This window comes from Leptonychotes weddellii, chromosome 9, assembly GCF_054177405.1.
Source record: "Leptonychotes weddellii isolate Sample4059 chromosome 9, ASM5417740v2, whole genome shotgun sequence".
NCBI classification, from domain to species: domain Eukaryota; kingdom Metazoa; phylum Chordata; class Mammalia; order Carnivora; family Phocidae; genus Leptonychotes; species Leptonychotes weddellii.
In genome coordinates, this window is record NC_138377.1 from 115,010,755 (window position 1) to 115,038,254 (window position 27,500).

The 27,500-nt window shown below is 40.4% G+C and overlaps 2 long non-coding RNA genes across 2 annotated transcripts in view; one reads left to right on the forward strand and one right to left on the reverse strand.

The window, feature by feature from the left end:
- LOC115941879 (uncharacterized) overlaps positions 1-7,176 on the reverse strand; it is a 31,864-nt gene extending 24,688 nt beyond the window's left edge. The window contains exon 1 of the long non-coding RNA XR_004076555.2: positions 6,564-7,176. This is a non-coding gene — a long non-coding RNA (uncharacterized LOC115941879). The remainder of the gene's footprint in view (positions 1-6,563) is intronic.
- Positions 7,177-7,476: 300 nt separating this feature from the next.
- Positions 7,477-27,500, forward strand: part of LOC115941880 (uncharacterized) — a 25,658-nt gene continuing 5,634 nt past the window's right edge. The window contains exons 1-2 of the long non-coding RNA XR_004076556.2: positions 7,477-7,598; positions 26,166-26,349. This is a non-coding gene — a long non-coding RNA (uncharacterized LOC115941880). The remainder of the gene's footprint in view (positions 7,599-26,165; positions 26,350-27,500) is intronic.

The following is a 27,500-nucleotide window of genomic DNA, read 5'->3' on the forward strand; positions in this document are numbered from 1 at the left end:
CTTTCTTTCTTTCTTTCTTTCTTTCTTTCTTTCTTTCTTTCTTTCTTTCTTTTTGGAGGGAGAGAGAGAGAGAGAGAGGGAGACAAACCATAAGAGACTCTTAATCTTAGCAAACAAACGGAGGGTTGCTGGAGGGGAGGCGGATGGCGGGATGGGGTAACTGAGTGATGTACATTGGGGAGGGTATGTGTTGTAATAAGCACTGGGTATTGTATAAGACTGATGAATCACAGACCAGTACCCTTGAAACAAATAATACATTATATATTAATTAATTGAATTTAAATTTAAAAAATAAAAATTAATAATAAAGTAAGCCTTGGTTAGAGGAATTGAAGTATATGAATGTTTTGAGAGAGGTTTCAGAGATTGGGAGAGGAATTTATGATGCCATAGTGGCAATTACTAGAAAGTAAAAGAACATACAAACAAACAAAAAGCTATTATTAGCACAGAAATTGTGCATAAAAAGAAACGTTCACTAGCACAGCCCTCAGTAGAATTTATTAGTGATAAGGCACACTGAATATTAATTAAAAATTATAACTTAACTATTAAGAAAATGAGGATATGGGTATTGTTGGGAGCAGGGATAGTAAAGACAGACAAATCTTGATTTTCTTTAGGGAAAGTAAATAGATAATTTCCCACACTAAAATAATACTAATAGTAAGAAGGAGAAAAAGAAGAGGAAGAAATTTTTAAGTAGTAGCCACACAAACATATTAGGGAAGCAAATTCTAATAGAATTCAATAGAAATATTAGAAATACTTGCCTTTAGGAAAAGAGAAATGGGATGAAGGGCAGACTCAGGGATGAATAGTCTTCACATTTCAGAATTCAATGTTTGAAACTATGATGGGTGTAACCTTACTACATAGAATCTGCATTATATATAAATGCATTTTATTTAGGAGGACAAGGCAGAAAATCCAAAGTTTATTCTGTGGACAACCAGTCAAAGTTCAAGTCATTCAGAATTTTTAATAAGCCATGCTCTCATTCTATCAAGAATGAAACACATGCTTTCCACCAAATAATATAACTTCCCTTTACAACTGTATAAAATATGTATGTAACATCATACACAGTTTTAGTTCGCATGTGCATTTTAGCAATCAGTTAGCCCAGACAATGGAAAAAAGAATATGAGCCGGGTCCTTCAAACTTATTTTTACTTTTTTCTTCATTTTATTTAAGTAAGCTCTATGCCCAACATGAGGCTCGAACTCACAACCCCAAGATCAAGAGCTGCATGTTCTGCTGACTGAGAGAGCCAGGCACCCCCAACCTTGGTATTACTAGCACAATGGAATCATAATTTTCTGAATGAAATATATAAAACAAAGCACTATGAAGTTTTAGGATTAGGAAACCATAACACAAGATTTACTTTAATTAAAATCACTTAATATAGGGAAGAAGGAAGGGGGGGAATCGGAAGGGAAGACGAACCATGAGAGACGATGGACTCTGAAAAACAAACTGAGGGTTCTAGAGGGGAGGGGGGTGGGAGGATGGGTTAGCCTGGTGATGGGTATTAAAGAGGGCACGTTCTGCATGGAGCACTGGGTGTTATGCACAAACAATGAATCATGGAACACTACGTCAAAAACTAATGAGGTAATGTATGGTGATTAACATAACAATTAAATTTTAAAAAAATCACTTAATAGTATAAAGCCCATAATTTCACTACATTTCAGTCACATGATGTGCAACAATAAACATTCAACTGTGTTTATTTATTCATTTAATTCAATAATGAGATTGGGGACATTCCTCTGGTGCTCTTCACATGGGGACTCAGGAATGAATGATGTAACCAAGGTGTTTGCCTCAAGAGTCTGCTTCTCCAGTAAATACGAGATTCTAAAATTCTCAGAAAAAAATTAAAATTCCCTTATCTGTATTTTTATCTTCCTTAGCCAAACCGTGTTCTCAAATTAAGATCACTAGAAGGTCCTCTTTAATTAAATGTGAAAAATCTCCTTTAGTTTAGGTACAGCTGATTAGAGGGAAAATAGGAAGAAAACGGACAGTTCCATATTCATGAAAAGACTGTTTTCCAAAGTATTCTTCATGTATCTCACTTGGAACCTAGAATTCATTTCCTTCCTGAAATAATACTGAAATGGGGGCAGTTAATATTTTACAGGTGTGCTTGGTGTTCTTGGGAAGCTATGGCTTATTTATTTTCTATTGGCAATATTCACGTGGGTTATTTACACAGGTAACTGTACTCCAGTCATCTTTTGTGCATTAATAGTAGTCAGTTGTAGTAGTTAGAAGTCTTTCTTTCTTTCTAAAGGCACACAGTGAGTTCTAAGACTTGTGCCCAGAGGTTTCATGGAAGCTTACGTTCCAGCATAAAATCTGATATTTGATGGTATATTATTTTCTCATTCCCATCAACATTTTTTGTATGAACTGCATTATGCATAGCCAAGAATTTTTTGGAGGAGGTGTACCAATTAAATCCCATTGCCATGAACCATTTGCTTAAGGGTAAAGTGCCGCCGCCCCAAAACAAAACTTTTTTGTGAGGTTCATTTCAGCATGAATCTACTAAAACCTGTTCAAATAAAGAGCTTGGAGAAAATAAACTTCTTACAATTATTATTTTGAAACAAATACAACATTTCAAAATAGGCTAACTTGGGCAAGCACTTTCTTCTGCATATTATTCTCTATGTATGACTTTCTCATTTTAAAAGAAAGGGATTTTTTTTTTTTTTTGTAAATGTCCTTTTCTAAACTGTGGGAGAACAATTTCCTCTCCAAAGTAGGTTTCACACAGTTTCTGCGATCAAACCTAAATTATTAATTTGGTTAATCAGTACATTGCCTTCACAGAAATTGTAGAGGGAGATGGGTCCTACTTCCTCTCCAAAATTTCACCCAGTATTAATTAGTACTTTTTTTTTAAGATTTTATTTATTTATTTGACACACAGAGAGAGAGAGAGAGCGAGAGCAGGAACACAAGCAGGGGGAGTGGGAGAGGGAGAAGCAGGCTTCCCGCAGAGCAGGGAGCCCGATGTGGGGCTCCCTGAGCCGAAGGCAGACGCTTAACGACTGAGCCACCCAGGCTCCCTAATTAGTACATTTTTTTAATTTTAAAATGAAAACAGTATTAGACCCAGTCAAGGCTCAGTTGTCTTAGGTACAGGATACTAACTACTTAAAACAAACAACAAAAAAAATGGGTGCTGACAGTTTACACAAAGGAATTTAGTCCTATAGTTCCACTAAACACCATCTTCCCTTTATAACGGAGCAAAAATTCCCACCCGCACCCCCAAACTGACCACAAATAATTTTTTTTTTTTAAAGATGTATAATTAGGACACCTGTCTCAAATCCTTTGATGGGTTGTTAGTTGATTTCTTGGGAGAAGTGTTCCGGCCGTTTCCTTTTTAATCAAAGCTACTTTGTGAAATTGCTTCCCGACCAGACCTCAGAATATTAGCAAAAGTCTTGCGCTGGCCTTGTTGCCATTTGAATATTCACAGCCATCGTTTTACGGCCACCCCATCGTGAGTAATGCGCGGCAACTCCCACAACTCAGTCATCATTTCTTCCCTCCCTGAGCTGGCCCTGGCCCTTGGAATGTTTGCGTGGTGTCACCGTGAATGTGCTCGGAGCAGAGTTATATGGCATCATTTGGAGAAACATTGCGTTAATAACCAGAGTTCAAGGGCAAAGGATATAAACGGAGCAAATTACAAGTCTGAACAGATATATAGCTTTTGCTAAAAGGGACATGGGCTGCTACTTTATTTACTGGGCACTGGGTGCACTTGCGAAGATGCCGAAGCGCATGAAGACATTTTTAAACGACCACATCACAGCTTAAGAACACAACACAAATTTTCAGACGAGAAAGAAAGCTAGTGCAAGGATCAACGGTTCTGAGTTTCCTAATGAGAGAATACGATTTGCTGTAAAGTACCTTAAGTTTCCTGGGTAATTTCACAGATGATAATATCATTTTATGTGTCACAGTGGAGGGGCAGCAGAAGCTTGCTGCAAATCTAAATTCAATAGATCATCTCAAACTGCAAGGTAGCCCAATTTTGTCAGGGATTTCTTGCTATGATCATTTTAACCCGGGGGTACCACCCTAGTTCAAAACGAACACCATGAAAGAGGAATTTGTAAAAATGCTATATTTCATTTTAATATGCTGACTAGAGGTAGCTCAATGATTACATAAAAGGGGAACCAGCAATTCAAAAGAGGGAAAGCAAAATCAATTTTTTAAAAGGAGCAAAAAGATAGCTTCATTAATAATAAAAGAAGTAAAAATCAAAGAAAGAATCACACCTGCTACATTACCAAATATTTTTATTAGTATTCTCAATAACACTGAGCATACTGTAAAATATGTTGAGCCGATATTTTTCTATTGGTAGGATTGAATGCTACAGCATTTTTGTTTTTCTTTTCCTTTCTTCTTTTTCTTTTTCTTCTTCTTTTTTTTTTTTTGTAAAGCAATTTGGAAATTATTGTAAAAAAAAATCAAGATGTTCATTAAGCATGGCCTATGTATTCCATTTGAATTTTCTTTGAAATCAATAATTTGAAAGATGGAAAGTTTGCCTTAAGATGTTCCTTACTGTACTATTTACTGAAAGCTAGAAGCTACCTAAGTATCCAACAAGCAGGAAATGGTTAATCGAATTACATATACACTCAAGGAAATATTATGCTGTTATTAAAATTGATTAAATGTTATTAAAATTGATTAATCTTATACTAATATTAAAAAGCTCTTTTGACATAATATATGAAAAAAACCCACAGGATCCAGTGAACTCTTTTATAAATATTTAAGCATACATAAAAACTACTCTAGAAAGAAACATACGTGAATTTAATTTATGTGTACTTTTTTGTGGGGGAGAGCATATACGCTCTCTGTACTGGAACAGATAAGTTAAGTTTCTTTAATTTTTGTGACTTACTTTTACACTCTTAAAACCTGGTATTTCAAAGAGAAATGCGTGGAGCTAGGTTCTTTTCCCCTGACTCATTTTCAACCATAATGAGATAAAATACACCTCTGTGACATGATTCAATTTCACTTACTGCTATTTTAAACATGGCTTTTATTTTCTTAGTGGTGGTAGTTGTTAGGGCGGAAGGGGATGGTGGGTATTCTAAAGCGCAATGAGATAGAATAATATTCCCATATTAAAAAAATCCCACCATTTTCTCTAAACTGTTTTGCTCGCAGAGGTTAAAGAATCAGCTTATAGGCAGGACTGACTTATTTTGACATGAGATGTATTAGCTGCAGCAACACAGCTTATGCAGGAGGAAATACTCAGGGTGAATGGGCCCGTCCTTCAGTTGCCAAAGAAGAGCCCGATGATACAATAGCTCTCTACCAACCCCATTTCCATGGTGGTTCATGACATATTTTTTCCTGTTATCCTTCTGTCTGCTTCAATCCCTGCTCTCAACCTAATGAGTTTTTAAAAGGACACTCCTTAAATCGAATTGCCTAAAACCATGTGCTGTCATCTTTTTGCAAGGATAAACAAAACATATTCAAATTGCTCATGACTTTTAAGCACATAAAAGCTAGACAAATTATGAAAATTTTACACATTCTAGAGTGCAAAATTATCTCTAGAACACGTTCTTGTATTTTATTTTATTCTTTTTGAGCTAAAGCTTTTTTTTCTTTTAGCATTTAATATCCAACTGTTTTATTTTTTTTAATCTAAAGTGCATTGCCCCCCTTCCCCCCCCCCATTTTTTGAAACCTATTTTCAATGATCTTAATGTTGCCTGAGATAAGAGAATGCAACTGTTCAGGTCTGATTTCATATTGTTTCTCAGATAACCGATAGGGGATCATTCCCACAAATGGCAAATAGGACTTAAAAACTGCAGTTTGGGAAGGGGAGGCTCAGGGATTGTTCCGATGGCTAAATGATTTGTCAAACATCGGTCCTAAATGATGCGAGGTTCTTCGCCCGCCACTTTCCCATAGTGCGTTTTCCTTTCTCCCACAGAGATATAATAGAAACTAATCTTCAAAATCTAAACATTCCGAGCCCGGTCCTTTTGTGCAGGCCTCTTGCTCTCTCTGCCCAGTGCCTGGAGCCGCCAAGCGCGCTCCTATTTACACTCTCCAGCCCCCCGCTGCTCGGACCCCGGCCGGCGGACAGGCCATCCATCATCCGCCCTCCTCCCGCCGAGCGCCGCCGCCGCGGCCAATCGGGCGGCAGGTGGGGCGCACCTGCGGGACAGCCCGCCGCTCCCCTCCGCTCCCCTCCGCTCCCCTCGCCGCGCTTCGCTGGCCGGCGGTGCCCTTGCAGCCCCTGCGTTCTCCCCAGGCCAGAACCCGGCAGGTACGTTCGGGTGACAGGGACGGTGTGCGCCGCCGAGCCCGCCGCTGGCGGCCAGGGGGGGCTGCAGGAACGTGGGGGGACACGTTCTCCCTTAATGCACACGCCTGCTTTGGATTGGTCTGCCATCCGTGCGTGTGGACACACGGGCCCTCACTGGGTTTAGTCTCTAAAAAGTGGAAGAATTACGATACTCACCTTTGGAAGGGACGAGTAAGTGAGAACATATTTGAGTGATAGAATTCCTTGCCTCTGGTTCGTTCCTTTGATAGCAAGGACACATGATGAGTTTGCAGGCCCAAGTCTGAATTCAGCATGGTCCATGCAGACTTCAGGCAGTCTTCGGACCCTGACCCCTCCTCCCACCCCCAGACCTAAGTGCACAATATTAACTCAACACTAATAACTATCACCATAGGACACACAAACTACTCCAAGCAAAAACCTAACCTGGATCTCAAGGGCGGTTAAAAAAAAAAAAAAAAAAACTTGTAACAATTCAAAAAAAAAAAAAGAGCAGAACCTCAAACCACCGGGAAGCCTTCATTTTCGAAATAGGTCAACTAATTGTAGTGCAATCACCTTGCTTTTAAGGGTGGGGCTGAGTTCCTTGGCTCTTCTGAGAAGGCAGCTACAGTGAGTCCCGCTACCGTGTTATGGATTTTATAACTGGACTCCATAACCCCTTTTGGTGTAAAGGATCCAATACATCTACTTTATCATGTAATTCGAGAACAACTGAGGACAAGCAGAATCCCCCCTCCCCTTTATGTTCCAAGAGTGTGTCTATGTAAATGTCAGTTATGTCCAGGCAAGGCCTTGGGGGGTGGGGGTGGGGGGAGATAAGGCAGCCCTGCCAGGGGCTTCAAGGTTTTCCAGAAAAGCATGTGTCTAAAAAATAAAAATAAAAATAAAAATAAAAATAAAAATAAATAACAGCAACCACAGCAGTAAGCATCACCCCCAACCCTCCACCCCTGGCTTCCTTCTGAATCATAAATCATGAAAGAGAGATCAGTGACTCCAGTTTTCCTGCCTTTAACGACTGGAACTGATAATGCCAAAAAGGAAGAGAAACAAAGATGTGACCCATATTGCTGCCAGAGGAGGGGTACGCTTGGGAAGGTCCAGGTTTCTCCTCTGTTTGAGAGCTCCCATGGCTAAGAAGGCTCTCGGATCCTCCAAGTGGGTGGTTCTCAAACCTGGCTTCACATGAGACCCAAGCCTAAGTTTGTGAGTTTTTGATTTGTTTTTGTTTTTCTTTTGGGTTTTGGTTTTTGTTTTGTATTTTTTTTTTTTTTTTAAGAAAATACCAATGCCTAGAGCAACATACTGATTCTCTTGGTCTGGGGTGTGGTCTGAATATAAGTGCTTTAGAAAACCTTCCTTGTGGTTGGCATGCACGGCCCTCCAGCTGCACATTCCATTTCTGTTCTGTTTCATGGGATCCATGGATAGGATTCATGGGATATTATTCTGTTCCGTTTCATGGGATACAACCGCCACCCTTTCCCCCTCCCCATCAAATACACGCAGTCCACACGGAGTTGACAGTCTCTCTCTCTCTTTTTTTTGCCATCCATCACTTACTCTTATTAGCATGCTGCTCTGTTTATTCCAGGTGTTAGAAATTGATCACTCCCCATTTTAACACCTTGAGAGCAAGGGATTTTTTTTTTTTTTGTATTAACGCATTTATGTTTTCATTATTATTTAAGATATTGGCTGGGAAGGGGTGGGTAGAGAGCAAGTGATAGGAGGAATTTTGCTCGCTGGGGACTTTTGAAGTCTAAAATATTTTTCTCAGAACTTGCAAAAGTTGCTCCCGCCACTGCTGCTTCTGTTCATCCGCGGCTCGGGGCCCACCTGAGCCACCTCACTTTGCCTACCCAGGACTGGCCACACATTTTGTATGAGCGGAGCATTCTGCCTGTTCACCCAAGTGGAACCGGAATCTCGCCTTACCGGGCTTTTTCTCACTCTCCGTGGCCAGCAGTGCTGCATTTCTGGATTATGTTGTACACTTTTCCTTGAGAGATAGATGATCTGTTCTTTGATTAGACATCCTGACCTTTTACGGGTGTTGATCATTGATCTTGATCTGGGCTGGATAGAAAGCTCTTGACTCTGAAAAGTTACTCCGTCGCCAACACCACGGGGAAATTCAATTTCTGCCTGCGCCCGGCCAGGGACTCCTCCTCAATTAGGATTTCTCTTGTTATGATTTTACTTTTATTAAGCAAGGGCATCCTCTGTTTTTTTCAGCCCTAGCTTTTAGTTACAGTAATCAATTTTTTTTTCAGTGTAACTGGCTGTAATTGTTGGCTTGGATATTGAGCTTTCATGGGCTTAGACATAGTGTGTTCCCATGAAGGGTCTTCTCCATACCTCTCAGACAGATGGGTAATAATAGCATACATTAATACCTCCACATTGGTTTATGTGTGTTTGACCACAGTGCAAGCATAATTATTTTTGCTCAGTAAAAGCTATTAGAGATCTATTTGGTAGGTTTTACGATCAATAGCTCCTGTGATATTTGTGTAGCAGCCACAGAATAATCAATTGAAGGTCATATAAAGTAAATTACCATCCTCCTATAATGATTCTTTTTTCTAGATGAGAATTGGGTTTTATTATTTCATCAGGAGCCTCTCAGCGACGCATGCTCTGTCCGTTGGAGAAAGAGAGATGTGAAAGTTGTGATCGTGTTTGGAACATAGTATTAATATCCATTACTTGAATTTATGTTATCGGATTATTGAATTAGTGGATTCACACTGGAATTCCTTCAAAACCCTTTCTTATGTACTCAGTGACACAGTTAATAACAGTCGGGAGCAAATGGACGTCTTTTGTTGCATGGTGGAGTGAGTCACTTTGCAAAAGTCAATCTTTGTAGCTGTCTCTTTAAAGCAAATTTAGAGTTGGTTAAATGTGTTATATTGACAGTGTGACCGAGCTTCTCTCTTCAAACCCTTTTGGAGAGTGACTGGTGAACTAAGCAGGCGATGGAGTCAGGAATGGTGAATACTAATGTGCCGTCCACTGGTGGCTCAAGGTGAAACTGGCAGTGAGGAGGAGTTGGGGAGAGGCTCTGCACCTGCTTTCGGGGTTGTGGGGGGGACCCCTCGCCCTCACCCGAGATGCCTAACCTGGATTTCAGACTTGCAGTGCGATCCTATAAAGGATTGCAATTTGCCAACCGGAGGCACGCAATCCCCCAACTGTCTTAAAGGGACCCATTTTCAGAGTTTAGCCTTTCTTTTTGTGGGTGCAATCAGTTGTGCACTGAAAAACTGCAGCCACAGTTGGATAACTGCAGGCACAACAGGCCACGGGAGGCCTCTTTGCTCCAAATTTTGTACCTGCAACTAATTGCACTTACAGAAAATGGGAGTGTGGTAGGAGCTTTTTTAAAAATTTGGGCCAGTAAATTCTCCATGGAGGGAAGAGGCAAGGAGGGAGCCAATTACTCACTTTCTTAAAGACAAAGGCAAATGGAGACATCCTTTTCTTCACACGTTCCTTCGAGTCTGTGGAGCATGTTTGGGGAGCCAAATACCAGGTACCACGAGTACCCTGATCGGGTGGGACACTGCCTGGCAGTCGGGAGCGCTTCACAAATGTACGAGAAATAATACGTTGAAAAGTACAGTAGAAAAGATATTGGTGAGTTTGAGACCACAACTCTGGTGAGAAATTAGTGAAGAGTTTTAAACTAAATGGCAAAAGGCATTCTCTTTCCTTTAAAGGAAGGGTTATTATTGTTGTAACTTCTCATTTGCTTTGGGGGCAATTAATGCAGAAGTTAAGATAATAGTGCCTCTAGAGCATAATCAAATGGTAAATCAGGGAGCATACATATTTAAATGTATGTGTATAATATATGCTTATGTATTTATGCATATAGAAATACATTTATGCAAATTATATGTCTGCTTTATACACACACACATATATACACATATTATACAGGTATATATACACATATATACATTTTATTTACTTTTTTATGAGCTTAGGGAAAGAACAGTCTGGGGGTGCCTGGCTGGCTCGGTCGGTAGAGCATGTCTCTCTTAATCTCGGAGTTGCGAGTTCAAGTCCCATGCTGGGTGTGGAGCCTAGTTAAAATAAAAAATTTTTTTTTTTAGAAGGACAGTCTGATGTGGGTCATCCCCTAGTCCCTGTGGCTGAACCTCTGTCTACAGGGCCTTATGGAGCTATGTCACAGGGACCTCGTTCTACCATCTTTTGAGTACAACGTGGTGACAAGCAAGCTGAGCTTGAAACCAAGAACTTCCTTTCTCGCTTTTGAAGATGACCATAAATTAAGCACATATTCTGGAAATTAGAAATCAAATGCAAAATGAGATTGGAAATTTGAGATGTTGTTCTTGCAGAAGTAATTATGAAACATAATTGTACTCAGTAATACATTTAATAATCAAACAAAAGAGGAGCAGGTTTTGGTATTCCTTACAGTTTTAATATTTTATTTATTTATAGAGAGAGAGAGTGTGTGCATGAGCAGGGGGAGGGGCAGAGGGAGAAGCAGACTCCCCATGGAGCAGGGAGCCTGATGTGGGACTCGATCCCGGGACTCCAGGATCATGACCTGAGCCGAAGGCAGACGCTTCACTCACTGAGCCACCCAGGCGCCCCCCTCTCATGTTTTTATTGACATAGCTGTAAGGTAGCAGAATCTAGGGCCCTGGTGTTTGGAAAACCACCACAGGAGCCCAGAACTTCTTACTGCCTAACATAATGGGGGAGAAAAATAGACATCTATCAAGTTGTTGGGTTTTCCATCATTTGGAGCCCAAACTAATCCTAATGGATATGCTTGCATTCCCTTGATTCCTCATTTCCCTAAAAGTACTGCTGCTCCCTCATCTTCCTTCCCGGTCCAAGTATTTTGAGTCATCCACATACGTAACTTCCACGTCTTCACTCCCTTCACGTCTCAAATGATTCCAGTGTGGCTCCCATCAACATCCCTACAAGAAATTGCTTTAGTCAGGCTCAGGACCTCCATTTGGCCAATCCTCATTGTACCTGATGGTGTTCACTCTCTCTCGGGTCTCTTTATTCATAAGATTCTGTGATATCACATTCTTCTGTGTTTTCTTTGGCCTCATGGGTCACTACCCCTTGGTCTCTTTTGCAAACCTACATTTCATTTGCCTTCTCCAGCACCCTTCCTTTGGTTTCAGAGACATTTGAACTCAATGTGTCCAAAATGGAACACCTGATTCTCCTCCTGCCCAAATGTGTTCCCACCTCCCTCTTCCTCATCATAGGAAACCGTCTTAGTGAATTCTCTAACTGGAATATGGAAGTTTTCTTTGATTCCTCTCTCTACCTCACTCTTCAAAACCCAAATCTCAAAGCAGTTGTGGTAGGGTCTACCTCAAGCATTATCACTGTATGCATCCATTTATGTCCATCTTTCTGCCACCCTCATCCAAGACAACATGATCTGTCTGTGAACTATGGAACAGCATCTGATCTGATTTTCCCCACCTTCACTATTTCTCTGTTCCAAGCTCTGCAGTGAATTGATATTACACTGAGAATAGAATCCCAGCTAGTTACCATGGATCATATGGCCCTATACAGCATTGTTCCCTCCCCCATGGCCTCAGTTCCTCAGAAAGGCTGAAGTTTTCCCCATCCCAGGAAGCTAATCCTTCTCACTCATAGTCTCTTCCAGCAGGGGTTCTTGTGGTTGGCTCTTTCTTACCCTTCTGATTTTTCTGTATTATTGCCTGAGCAAAATCTTCATCAGCCACCTTATTTAAGGAGACACATACATGATCCTTTATCATGGGCCCCTCCTAAATTCCTTTAGAGCAATATTTTTTTTTTCTTTTTCAAGTAATAATTTCTGGGATTTATTGGCCCAAATAAAGATTTTTTTAAACAACTTTATTGAGGTATATATATATATACTGTGAAATTCACCTGCTTTAAGTGTACATTCAATGTTTTCTACTTTAAGTAAACTTAAAGAGTTCTATAGCCATTGCTACAATTCAATTTCAGAACATTTCCTTCATGCCCTTTGAGAGTCACTCCTCATTCCCACCCCAGGCCCAAGCAACCACTAATGTACTTTCTGTCTCTATAGACTTGCCTTTTGCAGACGTTTCATATCAATGGATACATTTAAAACGTGGTCTTTTGTATATAGCTTCTTCCATTTAGCATAATGTTTTCAAGATCCATCTTTATGTGTTATAACACACACCAGTATTTCATTCCTTTTTATTGCCAAATAATATTTCATTGTGTGTATATGCTATCGTTTGTTTTCTTGTTCACCAGTTGGTAGTTATTTCGATTGTTACCATTTTGGACTATTATATATAATATTGTACAGTACTTAACAAGTTTTTAAATGTTCCATTAAAAATAATAAGTACTTTGTCTCCTCCTAAGGCTACAAGAATGGCATCAATGACTGCCCGCTTTGTTATCAACCTGTGCCTCCTACCTAGCAAATTCCTACAATTTAACAAATGTATTTGTTAAATGAATGAATGATAATTAACTCCATGTTGATATCCAAAAGTCTCTTAAGGAGCACAGACCGGGGGTGCCAGGGTAGCTCAGTCGCTTAAGCGTCTGACTCTTGGTTTCAGCTCAGGTCATGATCTCAGGGTCCTAGGTTTGAGCCCGTGTCCGGCTCCATGCTCAGCACAGAGTCGGTTTGTCCCTCTCCTTCTGCTCCTCCCCCTGCTCTCCCTCTCTCTCAAAATACATAAATAAAATCTTTAAAAAGAAGATCACAGATCGATTCAGATGATTGTAGAAGATGGGAGAAGGGTGATACTCTAATTTTTGGATGACATCAACTCTGGGTGACATAATCTCCCAAATCTGCTTCCACTTCTCCTTGTTGTACCTATTCAGGAAATATTAGTCTGAGATGGATGGAGCCCACATCCCCTCGGGGTAGTTTGCAGGATGCCCATCTCTGACTCTGGAAAGTCTTGGAGCCTTGCAAAAAATATGCAATGGTACTGTACATTTATCTGGAGTTCAGGAAATCAATCTTGAAGGCTATCAGGACATGTCTCCCATATAATGAAATCAGACCACATGACTGGGAACCTGAATAGAAAACTCGGGAAGAGTTTTTAAATAAGAGTGTGTATGGATGTACATGTAGCAGACAGGATCAAGGGAACTCTGTTTCCCCTGGGGCCACAACTAGGGAGACTTGACTCCTAGAAACAAGCAGAGTTCTCAGCAAACAAAGTGGCTCTATCCCGCCCCACACAAAGGTGAAAACTAGCTGCTGTTGTAAAGATGCTGTGTATCTGCTTCACTTAAACAGAGATATTCTAAACCTCCTGCGGGCAGTGCCCTGGGTGTCAACTTTGGTAAAGAACTGCAATCCGCATTGCTTCTTTATGAAACCATTAAATAAAATTAGAGAATCTGTGAACTTACTGTCGGAAGCTAAGAGTCCACCGAGAGCTACGGTGATTGTAGCCTGCTCCTCAGGGAAGAAAAGATCCAAGGAAAAAAGAGGCTGAGGAAAGCAGGCGAAATACCTGGGGCCTTCCAGAAGCCAAAATTAGGCACTTGAGGCTAATCTAGCAAAGGCCGGGAAGGGTCTAGGGTCTCAACAGCCATGAGGTTCAGAGAGGAAGGGCTGAGCAATTTTCTTCCCATGTGGACAGAACAGACTCCATTTTACTCAATAATTTCAGCCAAACTCTAAGAAGAATGTGGCAAATAAATAACCCTCCCCAAAACATTCTCTATTTGTTGGAGGAAAACAAAACAAAGCAACCTCAGCAATGCAGATGAACTGGGTTTTGAAAGGGTAATTGGAAAATCTTTTGATGATTGGGTCTTGTAAGAGGGTGTTGGCTGGGAACCTGCCTGTTTAAACAGGGCAGGGACAAGAATGAAGAACAACAAAGGTTTTCCTTGAGCTAAAGGTGCCAGCAAGATGAGTTTCCGTGGGTGGAAGGGCTCAGGGGCAACTAGAAGGACATGAAGTGTCCAGGGATGAGCCAGCTAGAAATTCCTGGGACATAGGGAGGGACACTTAGCATCTGTCACAGCAGGCACCAAAAGAGGTCAACAGAAGAATACAGTTGAAGTAGTAACGAGAATTACTGGGACCACGTGAGGTTAATTGTGGAGAAAAGAATTCTGTCCAGGAAACGAAGAGGGGCTGGTGGCGAGAAAGCTGTGAGCAAACCCAAAGTCTGTGACTAAATAAATGATGTGACCAGACTTTACAAATAAATTTGGAGTGTGCAGAACCCAAAGTGCCTTTTATATTTATTTATTTATTTTTTGAGGTATGTCCTCACACTAGTTCACAGAATAAGACTCAGCACCCATAACCCATCCCTCAAAGTATGCCCAGTGCCTACCAGCTCCCCTTGCAAAAACCTTCTTCCTCCACATTTCCTAACTCCCCTTCCCCTCCAGTCCTTTCTGGTTTTCTCCTAGAAGAGAAAGAAAGTGTAAAAACTCTGATTTAAAATGTCCTATGAAGGGGCGCCTGGGTGGCTCAGTCATTAAGCGTCTGCCTTTGGCTCAGGTCATGATCCCAGGGTCCTGGGATCGAGCCCCGCGTCGGGCTCTCTGCTCCACGGGAAGCCTGCTTCTCCCTCTCCCACTCCCCCTGCTTGTGTTCCCTCTCTCGCTGTCTCTCTCTCTGTCGAAATAAATAAATAAAATCCTTAAAAAAATAAAAATAAAAATAAATGTCCTATGAAGTCATGGAACAAGATAAAAATGAACACTACCATTGACAGACAACGTTTAGCAAAATTGAGAACAATTCTCACTAATTGGAAGGTTGGCCAGAAAAGGGAAAGCAATCCATCACCCATACAATGCCATCAGGATGAATGTTAGTTGAAAGATTCTTTCTTTGCCCTTTCCTTCCCGCTCTCAACCCCCCATTCCCACCGCCTCCCGTGAGAACCATCATTTAGGTTCTCTTGCCACAGGATATGTAGCTACAGATTTTTTTGAGGCTCTCAGAACTCAGTTTCTCCCTTCTATCTTCTGCTGATGAATACTTAACTTTTTAACATTGATAGGCATTCTCTATCTTCCAGAAAAAGGTAAGAAGACCCAGTACGTGAGTAGTCACGTGGAGATCTGCTGAGCATAAAGTGGGGAATGGCCAGAGCGAGTTTCATTGTGGGAGGTGTGGTACCTACAAGAGGAGTCCTTTAGGGGACGGCAGATTCTAGAGTTTTTCTCTATGTTTGATAAACCACATATAGGCAGTAGGATTAGGATCAGACCTAATTTTTGCCTAGCAGAGTCACTGGTACTGAATACTGGGAATTGGGGCAGATGGCATGGAACAGGAAACAGCTGAAACTCTTAGAAGCGATTTTCAGTCAGCACCCAAGTGGACTATGAGTGGTGTTCAGAGGGCTCCACTTAACACGAGTTCTGGGTGGAGGGCACTTTGGTTAAACATTAGTATGGAGAGGAAACAGCACCTGAATTAATGAAGGACCAAGAAAAGTTTACTACGGGAGCAATAAATAAATAGCACGTAGTCTATTGCCAGAACCAGAGAAATAAATATCTGAGGAACAGTTTGATTTGATTGGTAAAATGCAAGAAGACAGGTGTAGGAAAACTCCCTCTTCTTTGACGTGTTTCTCCTTTAGTCTCATCCTGGTACCACATTAAAATACTTTTCATACCAGCTATGGAGGCTTTCCTCCACCCCAAGTGATTCTCTGTGGCACCTGCTGTGTGTCCTACAATTTATCTCATTTCTGATCCTGTGTACCTGAAGATCGCGTCGGATCCCACAGGTTAAGGACTCCGTCCCACAAGACCGCCCTCACCCCACTTCAGATGCCATTCGAGAACCCAGATTGTCACCTCTGCTTCTCACCAGCCAGCTATAAATCAGAGGTTCCCATGAACCCCTCCTTGGGTTCAATTTATTGGCTAGAGTGGTTCACAAAACTCAGGAAACCAGCTTACTTACAGTTTACCTGTTTATCATGAAAAGATATGAAAAAGAATACAGGCTCCCTTTCTGGTGACCTTCCTCATGGACTTCCAGCAACCTGGAAGGGGGAATTACAAGAAGAAGGCAGAGTGGGTATCTGTGCACTTGCCAGTGACTGGGATAATCCCATATGAGCTTTCCTGCTATAGACTGAATAATGGCCCCCCCAAAGATGTCCATGTCCTAAGTCTACAAACTTGTAAATATGGCACTTTTACAAGGCAAAAGGTAACCTTGCAAATGTGATTAAGGTTTTTGAGATGAAGAGATGATCCTGAATATCCGATGTAATCACCAGGGTCCTTATGAAAGGAAGCCTGGAGGGTCAAGCTTAGAGAAAGGGATGAGGTTGCAGGGTTGTGTGTGTGTGGGGGGGGGGTCATGGGTCAAAGAATGGAGGTGGTTTCTAGAAGCTGTAGAAAGCAAGGAAACATATATCCACCCCCCCTCCCAGAGCCTCCCGAATCAACCCAGCTCAGCCAATTGGTATTAGACTTCCGACTTCCAAAATATAAGATAATAAACGTGTTGTTTTAAGCCACTAAATTTGTTACAGCAACAATAGGAAACAATACATATCTTAAGAAATGTTCCTGGAAATAATAGCATGTATTTTGGCATCTGTGGAGATGGAAACTGTGTGAGACCAATTAAGCTAACTTACAAAGAAATTTCCAACTCTGAGCCCTGCATAATATCAGAACTGTGATGGATCATACCAGTGACAAAAAATAAACTAAGAATATAATTGTCTCACTGGGGCAAGAATGGATAGTAGCAATGGGCGGAAATCATACTGAAAAAAAGAAAACCCACAGAAACTCCACTAGTGATATCAAGAACAAACTTCAGACACTGAAGTAAATACTCAAGGGAACATAAAAATGTAGAAGATCTTGATAGTAAAACGGAAATTCATAAGAGTTTTGGAGGAAGAAGACAGAACAACTGGAACAGAAACAGTATTCAAAGACAAAATTAAAGAAAACTTCACTGCGTTATAAACACTAAAATAGGCACGGCAAATAGTTTCATAGCAGAACAAGCAACTTCTGTGAAAAAAAAAAATAACAGGCTGGCAGGATAATTAAATGATGGAAGTCCATATCAGATAAGCATATGGGAATAAAAAGACAATTTTTTAAAAAGGACCCATAAAGTAACACAAAACAGGCTGACCTCAGACTTTTCTGCCGAAAACACTAAAAGTAAGAAAAAAGCATCTACTCAGTCCGAAGGGCATTAGACTCTGACTCCCTATATTGTCACTAGCCACTATTTCTCTGCTATGGAAAGGCTTCCTGGTACATTTTCAAATAATCTGAACATTGATCATCCATGTACTGTGATTTTTGAAAACAAATTCACACTTAGATACTGGCCCACGGAGAGACGAATCAAAATGATAAAACCAGGAATGAGAATTCCATGGCACCATACAGCCCCATCTTCACTTTTGCAAATTGTATTCTGATTTTAGAAATACAAATTAGGAAGCCAGTTTAGAGGATGATTATGTGTTGAGAAGTGTATCCTGCCTTTGGAGGCAAGTACGGTCCTGTGCTGCTGTCTTCAGCTATTCCTCTCGAAGATTCCTTCCTGGAACCAGGGAATGATGTTGTGGGGCATGAGCCGGTTGCTTGTGTTTGTGACTTCAAACAATAACTAGTGACCTTATGTTTCAGCCCTCGTTACAGATGACCCCACTCTTACATTTGGAGAACATGACGCTGCACCATGAACTACCCCCTCCTCACGACTTTTGCTTCCTAGAGCCAGAGATACACAGAGCAGCAGAAATGATCATCAGTTCATTCCCAGCGCTATCGCCAAATGAATTTTTTGCATCATCATCGAAACTCGTATTGAATGACCTGAGTCACGGATTTTTCTTTTTAAATGAGCAAAGTATCGTGATAATCCTAAGAGTAGCACATAGTATGTTTCATGAAGTTTCATTTTTTTCCAGGTTTTTAGTTATTAAAAACTTCTATAATTTGTGGTTTTTTAATACAGATTTCTTTGTATGTATACCCACTATAGGAAACACGCAATGCAGAAAATAGATTTCATTTTTGGTGCCATTATGTTTTGTTTTTCTTTTTCTTTTCAGCTTGTGAATTCACTCCCCCCTCTTCTCTCTCTGCTCACATCAGCCTACTTCTCCACAGGGAAATAATATGAATTACCCAGTAATAATCTTTCCATATGTCTTCAAGCGCATACATTCTTATACAAATATAATCCTATGATCCTCAATCAGTGGATATAGAGGGTTGTGTGTGTGTGTGTGCACGTACCCGTGTCTGCGTGTGATTACTTGTTTTTCCAAAATGAGCTATACTTCCTACACAAGGATTTTCCTACTCAACAATTTTTCATGGAATTCCATCTGAGTCATCTGATATGGCTCTATTTCTTTTTCTTTTTAGGGGTTGCATTATAACCTATGCAGTGGGGGTACTGAGCTTGAATCATTTTTGTTTCTTTTTCTTATTTTTTTTCTTCTTTTGCCTTCTTTCCTTCCCTTCCTTCCTTCTTCCTTCCTCCCTCCCTTCCTCCCTCCCTTCCTTCCTCCCTTCCTTCCTTCCTTCCTTCCTTCCTTCCTTCTTTCTAGCTATGAAAAACACTGTAGCCAACACCCTTATATATGTCCCACATACTGCCTGAAAGTGGACAGCTTTTATTTTGGGGGGTGGACTCCTGAGAGTGGGACTGCAAAATGGAAAGATAAAGGCACTTTTAACTTAAGATATGCTATCAGAATGCTTTCCTAAAATGCAAAAATTCCTGACGTTTCTACAAACTATGTATGAATTGTACTCTTTTACACACATTCCTGCCATCAATAGGTGATACAGATTTTTCTTTCAATTTTGTCAGCTTGATGAATATCAAATGATACTTCACCATTTTGTTATTTGCATTTTCCTGCTGCCAAGCGACTTTGACCGTCTTTTTATTTTCCGGGGGCTGTGTGGATTGGCTCCTCCACCACCTTCTTACAGCTCGTCATTCTTCTTTTGGGCTGTTTGTCTCCATCTTGATAGTTACTAAGAGCTGGTGGTATGTATTAGCTATTAACTCTTTTAGTCTATTCCCTTTATAATAAAAAGGAATTTTATTTTAGAAAAAGAGGCAGAAGATAAAAGGATCTGAAATGTATTCAAAGATGAGAATGCTTAAAACATTCTCTTTTGGTAAGATTTAGATTTTAATTGGCATCAAGCCTAAACAGAAAGAAGATCCTAGAGATACTTCTAATCATCAAGGAAAGGATATAAATCAATACTCTCTGGTGCTTGATTCGCACTTCACCCATAGATATTGAATCTGTACGCCCTAGAGTATCTGGATACATGATGATGCTGAAAAGCTGAGGATGTGTTATGTTTGGAACATTTATGGAGAAGGGGCCTGAGCAAGATACCAATGGCAGCAGGCGGTGGAGACTTAAACTTTCAGGTTCTCGGTGACAGGAGTGGAACTTTGGTGTTTTTTTGTTGGTTTGGTTTTTTTACTCTGATTTCTTTTTATGGTGGGAAAATACATATAAAATAAAATTTTTAAGTGTACAATTCTGTTCAGTGGTATTACGTATATCCATATGATTTTGCAATCATCACCACTATCCGTTTCCTGAACTTTTTCATCATCACAAACTGAAACTCTGTACCTATTAAACAAAGGCTCCCCATTTTCTCCTCCCCAGGCCCTGGCCACCACCATCCTACTTTGGGTCTCTATCAATTTTACTACTCTAAGTACTTTACATGAGTAAATCTTATAGTATTTATCTTCTTGTGACTGGCTTATTTCACTCAGCATAATGACTCCAAAGTTCATCCATGTTGTAGCATATAACAAAATTTCCTTCCTTTTAAGGCTGAATAATATTTCACTGTAGGTATATACCACATTTTGTATATCCATTCATCCACTGATGGACGCTTGGGTTACTCCCACTTTTTAGCTATTGTGATAAAGCCTACCATGAACATGGGATTACAAATATGTCCTCAAGACTCCGTTTTCTTTTTTCTTTTTTTTTTTTTAGTATCTATCCAGAAGCGGAATCTCTGGATCATATGGTAATTCCACTTTTCATTTTTGAAGAACTTCCATACTATATTACACAGTGGCTAGGCCATTTTACCTTTCTTTCTTTTTTTTTTTAATTTTAATTTTATTTTTTTAAAGATTTTATTTATTTATTTGAGAGAGAGAGAATGAGAGAGAGAGAGAGCATGGGGGGGGGAGGGTCAGAGGGAGAAGCAGACTCCCCGCTGAGCAAGGAGCTCGATGTGGGACTTGATCCCAGGACTCCAGGATCATGACCTGAGCCGAAGGCAGTCGCTTAACCAACTGAGCCACCCAGGCGCCCGGCCATTTTACCTTTCTACCCAGTGTCCAGAGTCTTGATTTCTCCAAATCCTCATCAACACTTCTTTTTTTTTCTTTAGTAGCCACCCCAATGGGTAGAAGTAATATCCTACTGTAGCTGTGGTTTGCATCTCCCTAATGATGAGGGATGTTGAGCATCTTTTAATGTATTTATTAGGGGTGCCTGGGCGGCTCAGTTGGTTGAACGACTGCCTTCGGCTCAGGTCATGATCCTAGAGTCCCGGGATCGAGTCCGGCATTGGCCTCCCTGCTCAGCGGGGAGTCAGCTTCTCCCTTTGACCTTCCCCCCTCTCATGCTCTCTCTATCTCATTCTCTCTCTCAAATAAATAAATAAAATCTTTAAAAAAAGATTAATGTATTTATTAGTTGTTTGTGTATCTTCTTTGGAAGGACCTTTGTCTTGAGGTTGGCACGGGCTTGATCCCACAAAGGAAGCTGATATTCAGTTCTAGGCTCAAATTCCCAGAGCATCCAGACCATTAGGAATAAGAGTGACGTTTGCCTGCATGATTTAAAGGCAACAGAGGTAACCCTGAGGTAATGCACCCCCTCCCACTAACTCACCCAATGAGAAAGGACAATGACAACAACAGTGGTCCCTGGGGCAAATGTTCTACTCAGTTTCTCTATCACATGGCCATTGATCTCTGATGTGGGAACCTCTGTGGGCTCCACCACTTACCGCTTCTATAAAATTGGGCAACTTCCATGTGGTACTTATAAAATGGGCCTTGACTCGCTTTTCTGTAAAATCAGGAAAATACCTCCAGGAGCTATTTGTCGGATCAAGTGTTGAATGTAAATGAAGTTGCTTTAAAATGTATTGAAAACATTATAGAAATGTGACTCTTTTGACAACTCTTTTTTAAAAAGATTATTTATTTATTTTTGAGAGAGAGAGAGAGAGCATGAGCAGGGGCAGAGGGAGAAGCAGACACCCTGCTGAGCAGGGAGCCCAGTGTGGGACTTGATCCCAGGACCCTGGGATCTTGACCTGAGCTGAAGGCAGACACTTAACCGACTGAGCCACCCAGGTGCCCTGCTTTGACAACTTATCAGAGGAGGTCTGATTTCATTCTGTGAGCTGATGAACCCCAAAGGGTGATTATTAACCCCCTTTCTTTGAGCGAGAATAAGAGGTGATTTAAGTATGGTTCCTTAAATATGTGTATATATTATTAAAACCTCTTCTTCAGTAAAGATGTTTTTGGGAGAGACCTAGCTATGGTAAAATGTCTGATTCAAAGGTATGATTCCTAAGATAAGTGTTGAGCAATGGAAGACACTCCCTCTTTTCCCCATCCAAAATTTCAAAAAGCACAGATGAGCTACCCATCAGTGAATGCATGGCTGTGTGCATGATGATCAACCTTTTCGACCTGACCCGAGGACTGAGGTCCTGGGGAGTTGTGCCCCAGGGACCACAGGCAGCACCATGGCCTGACCTGCTAGGTATGGACCACATTATTCTCCCTGCCTCCTCCTCATGGCAGCCAGGTGCTTTTTGAACTCAGAAACATTATTTCTGCCATTTACATCATATCAAAAAAATTGGAAAATATAAGTAATAAAAGTGAAATCTGCTGGTTGGCAAAGTGGGTTATGAATCATGGTGGTTCTCTGAAGAATTTGAGCCAAGAGGATATTTTGGTTTAAACGAGTAATATAATTCAGGCCAAAATGGCTTCCAGATTTGAACTTGCAAAAAAATAGTGGTGGCTTACCATGTTACTTGGCTGACATAGATAGGGCGATCCCCACTCTTGGGATTAAATAAAATTTCTAGGAAAAATCAAAATCAGCTTGTATATTTTATCTCTGGAGGGCATGGGAAGAAAAGAGACAAAATAGGGATCATTAAAACATTGTAAGCTGTTAGTCATCAAAAAACCTTTCTCTATGTTCTATAAATTCTATTCCAGCTGCATAAACTGCACTGGACCCAACGACAGCCTCCACGAAGGGGAGGGGGAAAACACAACCACATAATAGAACTGGGGACCACTTTCATGGCAACGTGGCCATAAACCAGTGTGTTGGAATTTCATCAAGATGACATCATTCCCGACGTGACATTGGAGAGCCCACCCTCCATTTCCCTTCATCTCTGCCTCACACTCGCCTCCTTTCCTCTTAAAGAGATGATGAAGCTGCCCGTGCAGCACAGAAGGATAATAAAAACCTGTATCCCTTAAGCTGAATTCAGCCCATTGAACTGCACAAACAGCAATAACCAAAACAAAGCTAGCAGGAAACGTTTGCACACAGCATCTGTTATGATCACATAACCACGAGACAGCTGTTTAATCCCAACTGTTAACATAAGATCATTTGTGTGTTTGAAGAGCAATCCCATTTGGATTTCCCCCTTTATTTATTTATTTTCTAGCTCTTCCAAGAGAGAGGCTTTCTCAGCTGTAGGATGCAATTTGTGTTTCCTGGCTTTTTCCACTTTCACCCTTAGCTTCCGAACAAGAGGGGTGGTGTGGTTTTCTAACTCTAAATACTCAGAGGGGAGAGAGGATGGCTGTGTGGTCTCCTAGTTGGGAGCAGGGCATGGCCCTTTCTCGGCCTTTGGGACCTGCTTTTTGCTCCCCAGAACATTCATAAACCATTTTGGTGAGATTATGGGAAAAGGCCCCCACATGAAACATGTCTGGTGGTCTCTGCCAAATTCTGGTTGAGACTTGAGTTTTCTCAGCACCACCCAGGTTTGGAACCAGTCCCTGTAAAGTTCAGTTCCAAAACCTAAAAACAAAGTCATTAGGCTCCCAATTGCTCTGAAAGGGTCAATGAAGGATGTCAGCAGTTTGGGTGGCCTGTCTCAATGCCCACTTTGGAAGCCTGAGCAGGACACCTAGACGGCTTACAAGGGTGAGTTTTAATCAAACTCTTCCTTTTATTTTTTCCATTTATATCATACCTCTGTGCCTTCAGGCTCCCCAAATGCTCAGGGGAGGATATGCATGCTTCACTGTTGAAAGGCAGCCAGCGTGTGGAAGAAGTGGTTGATGTCTGTGGCAAGCCATGCACCGCTGACCACGTGGTCCTGGGGTGAGGGGAGGTTGCCATGCAAATGTGGACCGGCACTTGTCTTGAAGCTGCCTGAAATTGGTATTACATCAATCTTTCTTCACCTCCTTCTTTAAATATTTCATCCCAGAGAATCCTCCGTCTTGATCCCAACACGATAACAACATGTGTAATACGCAGTTTATCTTTCTGGGAAAGTGGAAAGCCTAAGTCCTTCTAGGCGTCGAAAAAATGTCTTAAACCTGATTCTTAGGACAAGTTCATTTCTCGGACATATGAATCTTGTGAATGTAGGGACTTTTCACTTCCTTCCTTTGCCTGATGTTTAGTTTAATTTAATTTTCAGCTTTTTTGAGGCAAAACTGACAAATAAAAATTGCACATATTTCAGGTACACAACTTAATGTTTTGATACACGGATACATGATGAAGCGATCACCACTATCAAACTAACTTGTTCACTTTTAACTTGTGAAAAATATAAGCTGTTTTACATGTAACTCTCATCTTTCCGAAATGAAAACTACCACGACAATTTTTTGGATGACCTCTGAATTTCTCCTGAATAAAATAGCCTCTCTTCTTCTCTCTTTGGCTCCACATTCACAGTTACTGCTTTCATCTCCATCCCTGCCCCTCAAAGAAGTTAGAAGAGTCTAGGTGTCATTTTTCTGAGACTTAGTAAGAAAAAGAAAAGTCGTCAGTTATGGCAGCAGTCAAAAGATATTGACTATCAATGTTGGAAAAAAATATTTAGGTCAGTATATGGTGTGATTTATTATCATACTTAGATAAAATGTTTTTGCTTTTAACTTGACATTCTTTATCACACACAGAAAAGTTTGCATCCCCCTGCGGGGAGTGGGGGGGGTGGTACTATGGCATCCACAGATTGTGAACATCCATCTTAATGTTCAACTTCCCCTACATGGGACAAAATCACTGACATCTTTAATGGGAGAAAATCCTTTATCGACTGATTCATTTCCATGTTTTGTTTCTGCAGCTAGACGGGATATCCTGTAAGTTGGTGAAAAGGGAGGGAAATTTAGTACTATCCGTTTCTGATTTGCCATTTATTATTATTATTGTTCTTTTACTCTTGAGATGATATTATATTCATTGACTGATTTTCATATATAACACCTATTTTGGGTGATTTGTTTTTCTTCCTTCCCATTCTACCCTAGTTAACAAATTACTCTTAGCAGGAATTGGAAGAGAGTTTATCTTTACTATGTAAAGAAGTCATATCATTTAATATTTGCTCCTTTTCTTAAAAATAGATAATGATCCAGTTATTTTGTACCCTAAGTTACTGAATAAAAGCCCTGGCTTATTTTATGTGTTTTAGTTAAGTATGGGACCAGTTGAGGATATGGTTTTGATTGATTTTAGAAGAAGAGGAACTGCCCAAGTGGAGAGAAAAATCCCACTGTCTGAGCCAGCACGCAAAAGTTACAAGTATCTCTTAGATTCTCATTAGTCAGCTAAAACCAGGAAATAAATATCCTACTGTTTTGTGATCACCTCCAGTTACTGCTGTAACAGGAAACACAAGTGAGGGAGAGATGATCTGAGGAAAACTGGAGTCCCAATTGGACAGTGACTGACTAACATACCACACACACCTCACCAGGACACCTACCTCCCGTGAAAAGAACCAGATAAATCTACCATCTCCCCATTAACGTTTGAAACCGGCCAAAATTTTTTCTGAAACTTTAGTCTAGCACTCAAAGTTTTAGAAAAGCATTTGTCTGGATTATTAAGCTCTGTTGCATTTTTGTCAAGTATAAAATGCTGCATTTCAAGGGAGTATATGTCTTTGAACAAAGCTTGCAGATTTTCCCATTCAGCGTGCTTTAGTGTTCTACAAAACATAAGATAGATCTTGGCAAGCAACTATTCATCAAGAAATCATGGTTTTACACACAAGCATCTTTGAAATAAGGGCAGGTAGAAAGTTAAATGGCGTGATATCCTGGGTGAGGACTGAGAAATGAACCAATTCTGAATTAACCAGAGACTTCGTTTTATAAGGTAGATCCTCCCTGTCCTTATATTGTCTTCCCTTCGGTATGATATGACTCCGAGTGGCAGACCATTCTACATTTCCCTTCAAGGCAAGACCAGAGGCCACAGGGAGTTCTTGTTTACCTATTATCTACTCTTCTGATTAGTTGATATTATATCATTTTTCCTCATGATTCTTGATAGTAAACTCTGACAACTTATTCAGCATTCTTTAATATAAGACACAGAGGATAAGATTAGAAGCACTCCTAAAATTTACTTTCCATACATCTTTTTTTTTTTAATGTTTTATTTATTTATTCAGGAGAGTCACAGAGAGAGAGAGAGAGAGAGGCAAAGGGAGAAGCAGGCTCCCTGCCGAGCAGGGAGCCCGATGTGGGACTCGATCCCAGGACCCTAGGATCATGACCTGAGCCGAAGGCAGACGCCCAACCATCTGAGCCACCCAGGCGCCCCTCCATACATCTTTTAAAAAGTGTATATTTCAGGTATGTCTTAAAAAACAATATTTGCAATCTGATTTAAATTGTTGGACTGTAGCCCCTCTTTACTCCCTCCTCAGACCATCTCTTTGTTTACCATCCAACCATATGCACATGCTATGGAGGCAAATGGAAACTCTGTCGAAGACTGGCTTATTCCTGAGGAGGATTCAGTAGTACTCAGGACATATTCCCATTTGTTCTTATAAATCTGATAGGACATAACTCAGCACAATATGGAGGGTACATCTCATTTTACTTGTTACAAATATTCCAGGGAAGACTTTATACCTAGAAATATGTGTTTTGAATTTATTAAATGGCTTGGTTGCTTTTTTGGTTTTCTTTTCTTTTTCTTTCTTTTAACTAAATTGATAGAATTGATTGGTAATTTGGGCATTGAAAACAGGAAGATTCTTTTGACGATTGAATCAAAGTATGTTTAATATTTTTAAAGGCTTTTCATTGAGCCAAAAAAAAAATACTTTGAGAAAAATGGTCTGATTAAGCATTTTATACAATCAGAATACTTACGCCAGCCAATTTCTGATACCTCATTCCTTCAACCAACTGAAGTGGTAAATTGAGGCAATTATCCCAAACACCTTTCCTTAATTATAGGGATTGTCTAGGCAAGCAAGTTATGGGCCTAAATTTTGGCAATAATTATCTTAATTTGCACTTTGTTTTGCATGTGAAGACACAGCCTTAGCATCATGGTCACTTATAATTTTGTATCCGAACTATGTAGCTAAACACACTTGAAAACAGAAATTCATCCAAAAGATATTTTAATACCAGTGCTAACTTGATTTTTTTAATCTTACATTCTTTTATTGTATTTTCCAAATTTCTCATAATGAGCTTGTATTATATTTACAATTTGAAACAAATGAGCATATCAAAAATTATATTGAAATAAAATACCTTGAATTAATTTACAGAGTTTCTCAATGTGTGGTCTGGGATGGGAAATTGTTGCAACCACCTTTGGAAAATACAATCTGTCACAGAGCCCTTCTGGTAATATGCGGTACCTGACCACTTCCTCTCTTTAAAAACCACATGCTTAGTATTAGGAGCCTTTTTAGTTCAATATACTCAAAGATCTCATTCAAAAGTGTAGGGTTGATTTCTGTGAACAGGATGCTCATTTA